The sequence below is a fragment of the Monodon monoceros genome, unplaced genomic scaffold (assembly GCF_005190385.1).
Source record: "Monodon monoceros isolate NGI ecotype Baffin Bay Population unplaced genomic scaffold, NGI_Narwhal_1 Super_Scaffold_4, whole genome shotgun sequence".
In the NCBI taxonomy this organism is placed as follows: Eukaryota; Metazoa; Chordata; class Mammalia; order Artiodactyla; family Monodontidae; genus Monodon; species Monodon monoceros.
Window position 1 is genome coordinate 79502653 of NW_021703781.1, and position 15972 is coordinate 79518624.

Genomic DNA, 15972 nt, shown 5'->3' on the forward strand with positions numbered 1-15972 from the left:
ATAGGATCATTAGCCTACTCGCTGCATTCTTTTGGACACGGTGTGCCTGTAACCACGGTGCTCAAGACCAGATTGCGGGAACAGGCTGACAGCTAGTAGCTAACTCAGCAGTGCTGGGTGCAAACTGCCGTCTTCCTGTGGATTTACAGCTGCCACTTCTGCTCCTTCAATTAGTTCTATGGCACACAGATGTTGCTTAAATGTTGCTGCTAATGATACTGCAATAAGCGTAAGATTCATGCCATATTTTGAGGCACGTAAATTTCTCAAGTGGCACAATTAAAGTGGAAATATTAGGTGGGGAGAACTTGGCAGTCTCTCCAACTTGGAAGGCACGCCCGCTATGCAATAATGGGTCAAAAATTCATTCAAGTTTTACTGCTGTTCCGAGTTTTAAAAGACTTTTCACAGTTGAATGCAAAGTAGTAAAAACCAGGGCATTAGGAAATGAGAATGCAGTTGTGTTATTCAGACACGACTTTTAATTTCAGATTGAAATCACATGCTCACTTTTCGGGATATGACCAAAGGGAACAGTTACAGGCTGAAGAGATGTCGTCTCTAAGGGTTGAAAGTCCCAAGTGGAGATGCGTTTGTTGCTGGGCCAGCAGCGGAGCCAGAGCTCCCAGGACTCGGGGGAGCGTTGCCATCCCCCCGCAGCTGGAAAAGCAGAAGCTGTGTTCTGGAGCAGGTCCCTCGCCACTCCCCCCGGCCCCGAGCCCCGCCTCGACAGGCCCCACACCAAGGCTGGGGAGATGTGCCGGCACACGTGCGCGCACACACTTTGTGACACGGGCGTGCCCGTGCACACACTCAGCCTGTGCCTCTGACACGGCGGGGAGGCAGCTCAAGTGCTGCTCCCGAGTCTCCCCGCTGCCCTACGGAAGCCCCGTCGGAATTTCTCTCCCTCCTTTGTAGTCCTTTTGTCTTCACAGCACAGTCTGCTGCCTGTCGCCGAATTTTCTTTTCCATGAAAAATCTCTCCTCTGGAGAAGAGCTTCTCCCTGACTGGTCGTCAAATCTGCTTTTGATTTCCTCTCACATGGACTTAAAAGGCAGGTGCTTCTGCGGGCCGTCCAGTCGGCCCGTCCGCCTCCTGAGCCTTTGACCCCCAGCCCATCTCACTTAGCGATATGAGCTGCCTGGTCGGTGACTCCCTGGCACCCTGTTAGGACTTTAGGCCACACGCTGGGAGGCGGGGACGTGAGCCCCTCGGTGTCTCTCTGGTGGGTTCCTTTCCTGACTTGTCCAGCTCCAGTGACGGGGGGCGGTGGGGCGGGGGGGGGGGGGGGGGGGGTAGTGGTATGCGGTGGGCCGTCCAGCACAGTGTTGTAGATATTCGCCAAGTACCTACTTTCCCCTTAAATGATGCAGACCATTCGGTGAAACCTTCCCAGGCAAGCCCAGGACTGAATGGTCCAGCCTTCAGGAGACCCCTCAACGTCTGTCTATCTGTCTCTCCCCTCTCCCAGCCTTGCTTCCCCCTTCCTCTCCGCCGGCCCATTGCTCTGAGCGTATAGCACCTGGATTATCTATAGCAAATCTTACAGATGTCAGGATTGCCTTGTTCTGAAGCAAAAAGGACAATGAGTTCCTGCTGACCTCGGTACAATGGCTCTCGCTGGAGCACAATATGTATTTTTCTCCTGGCGGTGAAGAGCCCGCATGTAATTGATGGAGAGCAGAAATGTCACGGGAGCCTTTCTGTTGACACTGCTCCGCGCGTGGAGGGAAGGCTGGCCCGGCCGGGCCGAGCGTGTGCCCAGAAACTTGTAATTTAGCAAGGAAGAGGTGGGAGAAATTAGGCGGGCCAGACTCCCCAATTCCTGATGAGCTATCCCAGAACTGAGGGCCACGAGGAGAGTCCGTTTGCGCAGATAGACCCAGAACCAGAGCCCAGCTGCCAACTCGGACCTGTTTCCAGCCCTTTACTGCCTTCCATGATGCTTAATGTACTGTTTGTATATGTTGTCCTTGCAGTATATTTGATGTGCCCTCATATATTTTATTCATCTCTGGCTTTCCACGAAGGCAAGCTCCCAGCAAAACTGAGATTTGTTATTTGCCACCGTCAGTCAAGTGTCTGCGTGGTCGGCGCGATGGACTTGATTTTAAGCATAAAACGTTAAATCCTGCTCTTGGGGGCCATTTCCTTCTCTGTCCCTGGTGTGTTGGTGGAGTTGTCTGGATGCTGGAGAGCTGGCCTTCCCAGAGGGTCCAGCGGCCACACCAGAACTGCCTTCTGGGTCGGCACATTCTCAGGGCCCCCAGAGGGGAGCAGCTGGTGCTTTTAGGCTTCTTAGGGTTAAACATGGAAAGGGGAAGCTCCTCATGGTGTAAATGACAGGCACAGATGACGCGAGTTTGCTAACACACCGACCGTGTTGCTCAGGGAGGGAGGGGGTGGGGTTGGCGTGGGACTGTCATGGTCCACACGGCCCCCGGTGCCCACGCGGGAGGTGGTACCGACCCAGGGCCCGGGGCTGGCTTCCCTGCCAGCGTCCTGCTGCCACAGCCGCTGTCACCCGCCTCCCGCCTCCCATCTCATCTGTGGTGCAGAGCCTTGCCTTTGGGGCTGCATCGTCTGCAGTGGGTGTTTGACAGACACACACACACACCACCTCTCCAGGGGCTGGCCTGCATCCCAGGACGGCTGCTGCCTGGGCTCCACCAAGTTGCACGAGGTGGGACGACGCCCAGGGGTCTTTGGGTTGCGAATCCCCGGGTCAACCCAGCTCTCTGTGACGGGCTCCTGGGCCAGTGCTGGTACCTGTGGTCAGAGCGTGTGCCCGTGTGTGTGTGTCGGGGGGGGGGGGGGGGGGGGGGGGGGGGGGTGCGCTCTGAGGGGCGCAGTGGTGCTGTCTCCAAGTTCAGGTGAAGGGGACATGGAGGTTAAGCAGGGGAAGACAAAGGCGTCCCCTTCCCTGGTGGCAGGTATTTAGCAGATGGGAAAATATTAGCAGATGGGAAATCAGCAGATACATTTAGATCAAGATGCAAATTTAAAAGCCGCCAACCCCCTGCACTAAATATTTACACTGAATATCTCGACTCTATCAGCTTTCTTCTATTTTTGATGAGCCCATACAACTGCTCTTATTACCAAGTCATGTGAAAATCAAGGGGAAAATGTTCCACACTTGAAGAGAAATTCATTGTGAATTAAATTTCAGCATTAAAATAGAAGAAATTTCCAAATTTCTGTCAGCTTTTGGACTTGTATCACAAAGGAGTTCACATACATCCTTTCATGTGTAAGTTGTTAACATAAATTAACTGTGGTACTCCAGAAGAAAAAAATTTTCCTTTTCTCTCCAAAATAGCTCATACAGAAACTTCTACTGTGGAGCAATTTTAAAAATGCAATTCAACCCCTTTATAATAGCATTCAATATCCAAAAAATACATAAAAATTTTAAAAATCCCTGAAAAACATCACACCTGAGCCCCAGCAAACAACGCTGTCCATCGACCACGAGGTCCTGGACCAACCACTTCATTTTCATGGACAGTCTCTCCCTCTGTATTCAAATCGGAACCATGCCTCACATCTGCACAGAACCTTACCAGCACTTTGGCATATGCTTTCTCACTTAATTCTCCAGGGCTGTGAGTAAGGACTATTCCATCCAATTTACAGCAGGGAAACTGAGGTTCGGGTGTAAAAATGTGCTGGGACCTGTAAGTTAGAGCACTGGAGGGAGCTTAAATCAGGCCTTTGGACTGAAGTCTCGAGCCTTTCACCAAGGCAGTTGCACTGGGTACTTCAGAGGAGCCCGTAGTGTACAAATTTCAACAATGGCTGTCTGATACATGAATGAATGAATTTGCTCCTCAAACAAGGGAATGAGTGTCTGCCATGGGCGAGGCACGGTTTGGGCTCTCGGGATGTAGCTGTGAGCAGGGCAGGTGGAGTCCTTGCCCAGTGGGTTTACATTCTGGAGAAGACAGTAGTAAAGAAGGGGAAAGCAGGATCATTTCAAATCGTGTGAAGCTGTGAAGACAGAGTGTGCAGTGAGTGGGACTGAGGTCAGATCTGGAAGTTTATTGTAATCTATCACCTCACAATTCTATAGATGGGGTCCAGATTCTGGAAACAGAGTGTTTGGGGCAGGTGATGAAATCTGCCTTTCTCCAAAGACGCCCTTGACCTCCAGAACGAATGAGCCTTGCCATGCATCCAAGGGCTAGATCTGTTCATTTGGACCAGGTCACTGATTTAAACCAGGAGACTCAGAGTACGTGATAAAATTGGTCTTGTGCTTTTTTTTCACACTCAAAAATTGAACAGAAATGTGGAAGCCACCTACCTGGTCACCACAGAAAGCCAGTAAGCTGGTGTCTGAAGAAGTTACCCAAGTTTCAGGCCCTGATTAATTTTATTGCTATTTATATTAGAGTACGGTTACCCTAGCAACTGCTAGTGGGTGACTGTGGTGCCTGCTTCTGCAGCCTCAGCTCTGAGAGCCCGCACAGCAGGTGTCAGAAGGGCAGGCAAAGCACAACCCTCCTAGGAGCCCAGAGCAGAAGAGCGCGGGGCCCCTTGCAGACCTGTGGTCCAGATGGTGGGCAGTATCCCACAACCCTCCTCCAGCTCAGCAAGCTCCTTGGTGGCTCAGCTGTCTGTCACTGTGTTTCTCCCCCGACCCTTCTCCCTCCCCACCCTGCTCACCCGTCTCCCTCTGACACTGCTGGTCCTGCCTTTGCACCCACTCCTCACTGTCGCGACCCTCCCAGCCCTGTGCCAGGTCAGGGCCTCCTCTCTGTGGTCACTGACTGTCAGCCACCAACCCCCCTCACTGGACCCCAGGCTCCTTAGAAGCAGGGCTGTGTGTCTCTGGGTCACTGCCTGCTGATCCCCAGCCACTTCTGTTTCTTTTAATCACCTTTTAAAATGCCACTATTACATACAGTATTTGATATGCCTTAGTTTCAACATTTCCTAGATTTAATTAGACTTAACTCTTGAGAAAATATATCTGTTTTTCCAGTGACTTCCATTGTAGCTGGAAAACTGATTCCACCTAAAAAGCTGACAAGAGGAAAACTTGGAGGAGATAATTAACTTAGAAGTCAGGCCTCATATACGGGGGGAGTGAGGAACCCAAAACCACTGTCAGACCTCAGCGTTGACTTCTCTCCCATTACCCTTCTCATTCAGCTTTATCCTCTCTTCCCTCCTTTAGACCTTCAGACTGCAGCAATGTTCCCAGTGCAAAAAAATACACACACTGCCATTATAATAATACTAAGACATTTTCTCTTTTCTGACTATATTTACATTTGTCACATTAGTGGAAACTTCAGTAACACATGTTCAAAATATTAATAACCCTGATGCCAAAACCTGACAAAGACATTACAAGAAAAATATTATAAACCATACCTTACATGAATATAGATGCAAAAAAAAAAAAATTCTTTAACAAAATATTAGCAAAGAAAATCAAGCAGTGATCAAGTGGGTTTATCCCAGGAATGGAGGGTTGGTTAAGTGTTCAGAAATTGAAGACGGTGGAGTAGAAGTACGTGCGCTCACTCCTTCTTGGGAGAGCACCGGAATCACAACTAACTGCTGAACAGTCATTGACAGGAAGACGCTGGAACTCACCAAAAAAGATACCCCACATCCAAAGACAAAGGAGAAGCCACAGTGAGACGGTAGGAGGGGCGCAATCACAATAAAATCAAATCCCATAACTGCTGGGTGGGTGACTCACAGACTGGAGAACACTTACACCACAGAAGTCCACCCACTAGAGTGAAGGTTCTGAGCCCCACATCAGGCTTCCCAGCCTGGGGGTCCGGCAAAGGGAAGAGGAGTTCCTAGAGAATCAGACTTTGAAGGCTAACAGGATTTGATTGCAGGACTTTGACAGGACTGGGGGAAACAGAGACTCCACTCTTTAAGGGCACACACAAAGTAGTGTGCTCATCGGGACCCAGGGGAAGGAGCAGGGACCCCATAGGAGACTGAACCAGACCTACCTGCTGGTGTTGGAGGATCTCCTGCACAGGAAGGGGGTGGCTGTGGCTCACTGTAGGGACAAGGACACTGGCAGCAGAAGTTCTGGGAAATACTCCTTGGCATGAGCCCTCCCGGAGTCCACCATTAGCCCCACCAAAGAGCCTGCAGGCTCTACTGCTGGGTTACCTCAGGCCAAACAACCAGCAGGGAGGGAACTCGGCCCCACGCATTCAGCAGAGAAGCAGATTAAACTTTTACCGAATTCTGCCCACCAGAGCAACACCCAGCTCTACCCACCACCAGTCCTTCCCATCAGGAAGCTTGCACAAGCCTCTCAGATAGCCTCATCCACCAGAGAGCAGACAGCAGAAGCAACAAGAACTACAGTCCTGCAGCCTATGGAATGAAAACCACATTCATAGAAACATAGACAAAATGAAAAGGCAGAGGACTATGTACCAGAGGAAGGAACAAGATTAAACCCCAGAAAAACAACTAAATGAAGTGGAGATAGGCAACCTTCCAGAAAAAGAATTCAGAATAATGATAGTGAAGATGATCCAGGATCTCAGAAAAAGAATGGAGGCAAAGATTGAGAAGATGCAAGAAATGTTTAACAAAGACCTAGAAGATTTGAAGAACAAACACCTAGAAGAATTGAAGAACAAACAAACAGAGATGAACAATACAATAACTGAAATGAAAAATACACTAGAAGGAATCAATAGCAGAATAACTGAGGCAGAAGAACAGATAAGTGACCTGGAAGACAGAATGGTGGAATTCACTGCCATGGAACAGAATAAAGAAAAAAGAATAGAAAGAAATGAAGACAGCCTAAGAGACCTCTGGGGCAACATTATATGCACCAGCATTCTCATTATAGAGGTCCCAGAAGGAGAAGAGAGAGAGAAAGGACCCAAGAAAATATTTGAAGAGATTATAGTCGAAAAATTCCCTAACATGGGAAAAGAAGAAGCCACCCAAGTCCAGGAAGTGCAGAGAGTCCCAGGCAGGATAAACCCAAGGAGAAACACACCAAGACACATGGTAATCAAATTGACAAGAATTAAAGACATAGAAAAATTATTAAAAGCAACAAGGGAAAAATGACAACATACAAGGGAACTCCCATAAGGTTAGCAGATTTCTCAGCAGAAACTCTGCAGGAAAGAAGGGAGTGGCATGATATATTTAAAGTGATGAAAAGGAAGAACCTACAACCAAGATTACCCTACCCGGTAAGGATCTCATTCAGATTCAACGGAGAAATCAAAAGCTTTACAGACAAGCAAAAGCTAAGAGAATTCAGCACCACCAAACCAGCTAAAGGAACTTCTCTAAGTGGGAAACACAAGAAAAGAAAAGAAAAAAAAGGACCTACAAAAACAAACCAAAAACAATTAAGAAAATGGTAATGGGAACATACATGTCGATAATTACCTTAAATGTGAATGAATTAAATGCTCCAACCAAAAGACACAGGCTCGCTGAATAGATACAAAAACAAGACCCATATATATGCTGTCTACAAGAGACCCACTTCAGGGACTTCCCTGGTGGCACAGTGGTTGAGAATCTGCCTGCCAATGCAGGGGATACGGGTTCCAGCCCTGGTCCGGGAAGATCCCAAGTGCCATGAAGCAACTAAGCCCGTGTGCCACAACTACTGAGCCTGCACTCTTCAGCCCTTGAGGCACAACTACTGAAGCCAGCGCGCCTACAGCATGTGCTCCTCAACAAGAGAAGCCACCACAATAAGCCCGTGCACTGCAACGAAGAGCAGCCCCTGCTCGCCGCAACTAGAGAAAGCCCATGCACAGCAACATAGACCCGATGCAGCCAAAAATAAATAAATAAATTTAAAAATAATAACAATAGAAAAAACAAAAGAGAGAGAGATCCACTTCAGACCTAGGGACACATACATACTGAAAGTGAGGAAATGAAAAATGATATTCTATGCAAATGGAAATCAAAAGAAAGCTGGAGTAGCAATACTCGTATCAGATAAAATAGACTTTAAAATAAAGAATGTTACAAGAGACAAGGAAGGTCACTACGTAATGATCAAGGGATCAATCCAAGAAGAAGATATAACAATTTTTTAACACCTCACTTACACCAATGGCCAGATCATCCAGACAGAAAATTAATAAAGAAACACAAGCTTTAAATGACACGATAGACCAGATTTAATTGATATTCATAGGATATTCCATCTGAAGACAGCAGATTACATTTCTTCTCAAGTGCACATGGAACATTCTCCAGGATAGATCACATCCTGGGTCACAAATCAAGCCTCAGTAAATTTAAGAAAATTGAAATCATATCAGGCATCTTTTCTGACCACAGTGCTGTGAGATTAGAAATCAATTACAGGGAAAACAACGTAAAAAACACAAACACATGGAGGCTAAACAATACGTTACTAAATAACCAAGAGATTACTGAAGAAATCAAAGAGGAAATCAAAAAAAAAAAAAAAAAAAAAACCTAGAGACAAATGACAACGAAAACATGATCCAAAACCTGTGGGATGCAGCAAAGGCAGTTCTAAGAGGGAAGATTACAGCTATACAAGCCTACCTCAAGAAACAAGAAAAATCTCAAACAATCTAACCTTACACCTAAAGGAACTAGAGAAAGAAGAACAAACAAAACCAAAAGTTAGCAGAAGGAAAGAAATCATAAAGATCAGAGCAGAAATAAGTGAAATAGAAATAAAACAATAGCAAAGATCAATAAAACTAAAAGCTGGTTCTTTGAGAAGATAAACCAGATTGATAAACCTTTAGCCAGACTCATCAAGAAAAAGAGGGAGAGGTCTCAAATCAATATAATCAGAAACGAAAAAGGAGAGGTTACAAGAGACACCGCAGAAATACAGAGCATCATAAGAGACTACCACGAGCAACTCTATGCCAATAAAATGGACAACCTGGAAGGAATGGACAAATTCTTAGAAAGGTACAACCTTCCAAGACTGAACCAAGAAGAAATAGAAAGTATGAACAGACCAATCACAAGTAATGAAATTGATTTAAACTGTGATTAAAAATCTTCCCACAAACAAAAGTCCAGGACCAGATGGCTTCACAGGTGAATTCTATCGAACATTTCGGGAAGAGCTAACACCCATCCTCCTCAAACTCTTCCAAAAAATTGCAGAGGAAGGAACACTCCCAAAATCATTCTACAAGGCCACCATCGCCCTGGCACCAAAGCCAGACAAAGATACTGCAAAAAAAGAAAATTACAGACCAATAGCACTGACGAATATAGATGCAAAAATCCTCAACAAAATACTAGCAAACAGAATCCAACGACACAGTGAAAGGATCATGCACCATGATCAAGTGGGATTTATCCCAAGGATGCAAGGATTCTTCAATATATGCAAATCAATCAGTGTGATACACCATATTAAGAACTTGAAGAATAAAAACCATATAATCATCTCAATAGTTGCAGAAAAAGTTTTTGACAAAAGTCAACACCCATTTACAGTAAAAACTCTCCAGAAAGTGAGCATAGAGGGAACCTACCTCAACGTAAGAAAGCCTGCATATGACAAACCCACAGCAAACATCGTTTTCAGTTCTCAAAACTGAAAGCATTTCCTCTAAGATCAGGAATGAGACAAGGATGTCCACTCTCACCACTATTATTCAACATAGTTTTGGAAATCAGATGCAGAAAAAGCGTTTGGAAAAAACCCCTTATTTAAACAACTCTCAGCAAACTAGGATTGAAGAGGTACTTTCTCAATCTGATGGAAGACAGCTACGAAAAGCCCACAGCTGATAAAATACTTAAAGGTGAAACACTGGAATGCTTTGCCCGTAAGATGAGGAAAGACCATGTGTCTGCTCTCAGCACTTCTAGCCAAGGCTACCTGACATGTCAGCCTATGCTGTGAAACAAGTAAAACTCATGAGGGTGGGAAAGAAGTGAGACTGTCCCTGTTTGCAGATGGCTTGACTGTACCGAGAAAATTCTAATGAACCAAGAAGAAAAAACTGCAGAATTTAGCAAGGTCGTGGACATAAGGCAAATATGCAAAAACCAACGATATTTCTATATACTATCAGCAAACAAATGGAAACAAATGGAAAATTTACAGGAATACTATTTATAATAGCATCAAACCCCAAAATACTTAGAAGCAGGCTTAATGAATGATGTGTAAGACGTCTACATTAAGCACTGCAAAATATTTCTTAGAGAAATAGAAATGACCGAAATGAATGGAGGGATATACTACGTTCATGGATTGGAAAATTGTTAAGATGTCAGTTCTCTGAAAATTGATGGAAAACTCCAAAGTAATTCCAGTCATGATCCTAGCAGGCGTTTACAGAAATTGACAAGATTTTTTTTTTTAATTGTGTATGGAAACGCAAAGAACCTAGGAGGGTCAAAACAACAACCTTGAAGAAGAATGAAGCTGGAAGACTTCAGCCATTGTAATCATAATTTTAAAAATTATTCAAAAATTGGAAACAACCTAAATGACACCCAACAGAATGGATAAACAATTCGTCATATATCCATACAGTGGAATATTACTCAGCAATAAAAAGAAATGAAATGTCTGTATGTGCAGTAACATGGGTGACTCTCATAGATGTTATGCTGAGTGAAAGAAGCTGAACACAGAGGAGTACAAGCTTTATCATTTATATCCAACGTTGTCGTGGAAGACAGTTTTTCCGCGGACCGGGCCGGGGGGTGGGATGGTTCAGGCGGTAAATGCGAGCGATGGGGAACGGCACATGAGGGTTCGCTCGCTCGCCCACCACTCACCTTCCACTGTGCAGCCTGGTTCCTGACAGGCTGCGGACCGGCATTGGTCCGCAGCCCAGGAGTCGGGGACCCCTGATTTATATGATGTTCTGGAAGATGCAAAACTGATCCACGGGGAAAAAATTCAGAAGGCTGTCTGCCCAGAGTGGAGTGAGTGGGTTAACTAGGACGAAGCATAAGGGAACTTTCTGGGGTGATGAAACAAATCTATATCCTGATAGGGATGTAGCTTAACAAATGTACCTATTATGTGTTAAATATGTTGAGATTTGTGTGATTCAGAGTATATAAGTTTGACCTCAAAACGAGTGGCAATTGGAGGGTGAGGGGCATAGAGGAAGCAAGGCAAGCAGAATGTTGATGGGTGAGGAAGCTGGGTGCCAGGTGTAAGGGACTCATTATGCTATTCTGTTTACTTCACATATGTTTGAGATGCTCCATAATGAAATGTTAGTTTTTAAGTTAGCACATACAATAAGAAAGAATGCAAGAAAGCAAAAACATTTTAATAAGGTCTCACTTCACGTACGAAACTTAAAATGATGTGTCTGCCCCCAAATATTTGTATTTTGTTTCCAAAGTCACTGATCTGTGCTGTGTCACTGTCTTTGGTCCTTTGTCCCTTACTGTGCCCCATCTCCTTTGCCAGGAACCTGTGAATTGAGATGGTGTCTGGAAACGATGTGGGAGATAATCGTGCTGCTTTCTTAACGTCTGTTACTGGACATCTTCCCCAGAGGCAGGAGCGATGTCTTCCCAGCATTTGTTCACTGCTGTGGGAATGCAGCAGCACCAGCTCAAGGGGCAGTGAGATGGGGGCAAGTTCTGTGAGGACCAGACGGCTTCCAGGCTCTTCAGGTAGTTTTTAGGGAAAAATATAAACTCCTGAAGATGATGCTGAAAAAATAAAATCAGCTTAAAAGTAAATAGATCTTTCATTTCCCGATCCCCCAAGATAAAAAGGAAAAGGGGGGAAAGCGGGCTGTGTAAAACACCCACCAGCGTGGCACTGTACACCGCAGAGGGTGGAGATCTGTGGAGCTGAGACTCCCCTGCACCCCTGTCTGCTGTGCCATGCATCTTCGCTCAGCCAGCGTCGGTCAGCGGCTACGAGTGGTGTGACTGTGAGCTGCACAGCGTGGCCGGCGTGGTGGAGAACTCCCATGGGAGCCAGCCCACGCCCATGCCCAGCCGTGGCCCAGCCTCTGCTCACCGGGTTTCTGACCTCAGTAAATGGTTTCATACCCACCCGATGCCTTCTATGTAATTGGTGCGTTTTAAATGGGCACCATATGTTCCTTTTTGCGACCTCAAGAAAAGTTCTCTGGGCTTACAGTATTAATACAACCTCCCATTGTATTGAATCGTTTTATTTCTAACTAAAAAGGCCTTCCTTTGGAGTTTTTTTACAATTAGGGTACTATTTTCAAATTGAACCCTAATATTGATACAGTTTAATTAGTCAAAGGTATCCTGACAGTGTTGGCATTACTAATATCTTGATATTATTGACAACAATACGATATTTTATATAGGTGTTAACATTTATGAAATGCTAGTATATCCTTTGTCCAAATGCTGGTGTATCATTTAAGGAATTAAGTAATGACAAGCTGTCTGCTTTGTATATCAAATAACCACTCTTAAAGGTCAATTTATGGAGAAAAAGGAGCTTTTGAAAAACAGCCAGGAAAATTAGAAAGTGCTTGAAAGGCTTGAGGACGGCCCAGGGCCAGCCTGTTCTAGGCTGTGAGAGTCCCGCCCAGTTGGACCTGGGTCGGAGAGCGGCTTCTCACCCTTGACCTCAAGCGGAGAGGCCCAGAGCAAGGCCGTGGCAGCCGGGGCCGTGCGCTGAGCCAGGCTTTTCAGGGACCCTGTGGTCTTCAGGAACAACCTGCCGGGCCCCACAGGAGGGTAAACCAGTAACGAGCACTGTTCTCTGTGCCCTGCCCGGGTGTGGACTGGCTCTGGGGACGGGCGCAGGGGAGGCGGGGGGGGGGGGCTTCGGCTGCCTTTGGCTACAGGCTGGGCGGCAGCTGGCTCAGGGCGGAGCGCCCCTCCCTGCGTCGGGCTGGAGGGGCCAGCGGTGCGGGGAGCGCCTGGGAGTTAGGGTTAGGGGTTCCTCTGCCCTTCCTGGATGCCTCGCCCAGAGCCCCACCTGACCCGCTTGCCCACGGCTGATGCCGGGGCACCGGGACTGGGCTGTGGATGGATCCCACTCCCAGCACGTGGAAGCCGAGGCAGGGAAAACGCGGGCTGTGTTCCTCCAAGACCGGGAGCTCGCCTCCAGCATTTCCAGCATCCCGCTCGTCCTCATGGGCCGCACGCTGCTTTGATCATCTGTGAGGACAGATCAAACTTATTTCAGAAAAGAATTAGCTCCAGAGTAGACGTCCATCCCCTAGGGAGAGCTGCGGCACCTCCTCCCCAACAGAGCTGTCTTTTTTATTATTTTTGCCACGATTCCTACTGTTTCTCTTTATTAATACAATACAGAACTTTCTTCAAGGAAAGCAAGAGGGTCTTAAGCCTATTTCAACTCTCCTGTTGACTTGTTAAAAAACATATGCGAGTCATTCCGAAGGTGCTGGCAGAGCCTGACGCCCTCTGTATGAGGAACCCCAGGAACTGCTCAGGGGGCACAGACCCCTCCCCGATGGCAGCGGACATGGCCTGCTCAGCCCCACGGCTGCTGTACGGGGGCAGGCTGCCTCCAGGGGCTCAGCTGCAAAGAGGGAAGATCGGGGGGTGAGTAGACAAAGCCCAGAGTGCTGTGGGGTGCAGGGGGCCCACCCCCGGTGTCTCCCTGGAGGCCTGCTGTCCCCCACACGCCGTGTGACTCCCAGTCGGCGCATGGGGGTTGAACTGAGTGACGGGGGGCAGGTGGGGAGCCCTGGCTCAAGCTGGAGGGAGTGGGAGGGGGCTTTCCTCCCCAGCCCCCGAGGCGGCAGGGGTGAGTAGAGGGGAGCAGAGGGAACGGAGGGCTATACCTAAGGCCTGTCGTGGTTAGGGCACGAGGGGTGTGCCACTTCACAGGTTGTAAGTGCCCTGTATAGTGAGCTTTGAAAATGTATCCCGCTGCGTAACCAACACCCCAGTCAAGATGCAGAACTTTTCGCTATCAGGTGTTTGCACACTCATATCTTGTTCTTGGTAACGTTATTCACAACAGCTAAAAGGTGGAAACAACATAAATTATCCATCATCGGATGAATAGACAGACAAAATGCGGTCCATCCATAGAGTGGAATATTATTTACCCTTCGTAAGGAAATTATGACACCTGCTACAGCGTGGAAGAAACTTGAATATATAATGCCAAATAAAATAGGCCAGATAAAAAAGGACAAATATTACATAATTCCACTTATACAAAGCACCTGGAATAATAGATCCACAGAGACAGGAGGAGTGGTGGTTGCTGGGGGAGGAGGAAATGGCGAGTTAGTGTTTAGCGGGTGCAGAGTTTCAGTCGGGCCTGCTGAAGAAGTTCCAGAGATAGATGGTGGCGGTGCCTGTACAGCAGGGTGGATGTCCTCGGTGCCACTGAGCTGTGCAGAGTGGTTAAAACGTAGCTTTTGACATTACGTATTGCTTACCTCAATTTAAAAGAATTTTAAAGACATGGAACTTCTTCGTCGCTTCAGGAACTTCCCCCCTGCCCCCTTCCAGTCAATCCCCTCCCCCACAGGCCGCCCTGTTCTGCTCCCGTCACCGTGGATTCGTTCTGTTGTGAACTTGCTGTGAGTGGAATCGCCCAGTGGGCACCCTTTGTTGTTGGGCGTCTTCCACCCCACGCGGTGCTTGTGCAGTCAGCTGTAGTGTCACCTGAATCCAAAGCTCATGTTCTGTTGCTGAGCAACATTCCATTGTAAGAATATTCCACAGTTTGTTTATTCATTCTTTTTTTGTATCAGTGCATTTTATTTCTTTTATGTTTTATTTTTTTAACATCTTTATTGGAGTATAATTGCTTTACAATGGTGTGTTAGTTTCTGCTGTATAACAAAGTGAATCAACTCTACATATACATATGTTCCCATATCCCCTCCCTTTTGCGTCTCCCTCCCACCCTCCCTATCCCACCCCTCTAGGTGGTCACAAAGCACCGAGCTGATCTCCCTGTGCTACGCGGCTGCTTCCCACTAGCTATCTGTTTTACATTTGGTAGTGTATATATGTCCATGCCACCCTCTCACTTCGTCCCAGCTTACCCTTCCCCCTCCCCGTGTCCTCAAGTCCATTCTCTATGTCTGCATCTTTATTCCTGTCCTGCCCCTAGGTTCTTCAGAACTTTTTGGTTTTTTTTAAGATTCCATATATATGTGTTAGCATACGGTATTTGTTTTTCTCTTTCTGACTTCACTCTGTATGACAGTCTCTAGGTCCATCCACCCCACTACAAATAACTCAATTTCATTTCTTTTTATGGCTGAGTAATATTCCATTGTGTATATGTGCCACATCTTTATCCATTCATCTGTCGATGGACGCTTAGGTTGTTTCCATGTCCTGGCTATTGTAAATAGTGCTGCAGTGAACATTGTGGTACATGACTCTTTTTGAATTATGGTTTTCTCAGGGTATATGCCCAGTAGTGGGATTGCTGGGTCGTATATGGAGTTTCCTTAAAAAACTGGCTCTTTTTTTTTTTTATAATCTCCCTGATGACATGGCTGTTTACTCCCTCCTCATTTTCCTATTTGTCACCTCACTGTCGACACCTGTACACCTCTCTGTATAGTCTAGAAACAATTCCTCCGTGTGAGTATATATGGTAGAAATATCTTCTCCTGGTCTGCAGCTTGCCTTTTCATTTTCTTAGCAGTGACTTTTGCTGCTTAAGCAAGACATTTATTACAGGGCATTATGTAGCTACAGAATCACTGGCAGGAAGTTCAAGGGCTGAGCTCCCAGGAACAGCTTCTGGGCTCACACAGGAACCTGGCCTGGTGGAGCACCTGCTGCTGTGGCTGCCACCAGAGCCATGTTGCTTCCGTCTCATTCAAGAAGCCTCCAGTGATGTCTTCTGTGTTCTTAAACTTTTTATTTTGATATAACTTTAGACTTAAAAAACTTGCAAAGATAGTACAAAGAGTTCCCATATGCCCTTGACCCACTTTCCTGTCATGTTAACGTCTTATGTAACAACGGTACAACTGTCAAAAGTAAGAAATTAACGTTGGTAAATA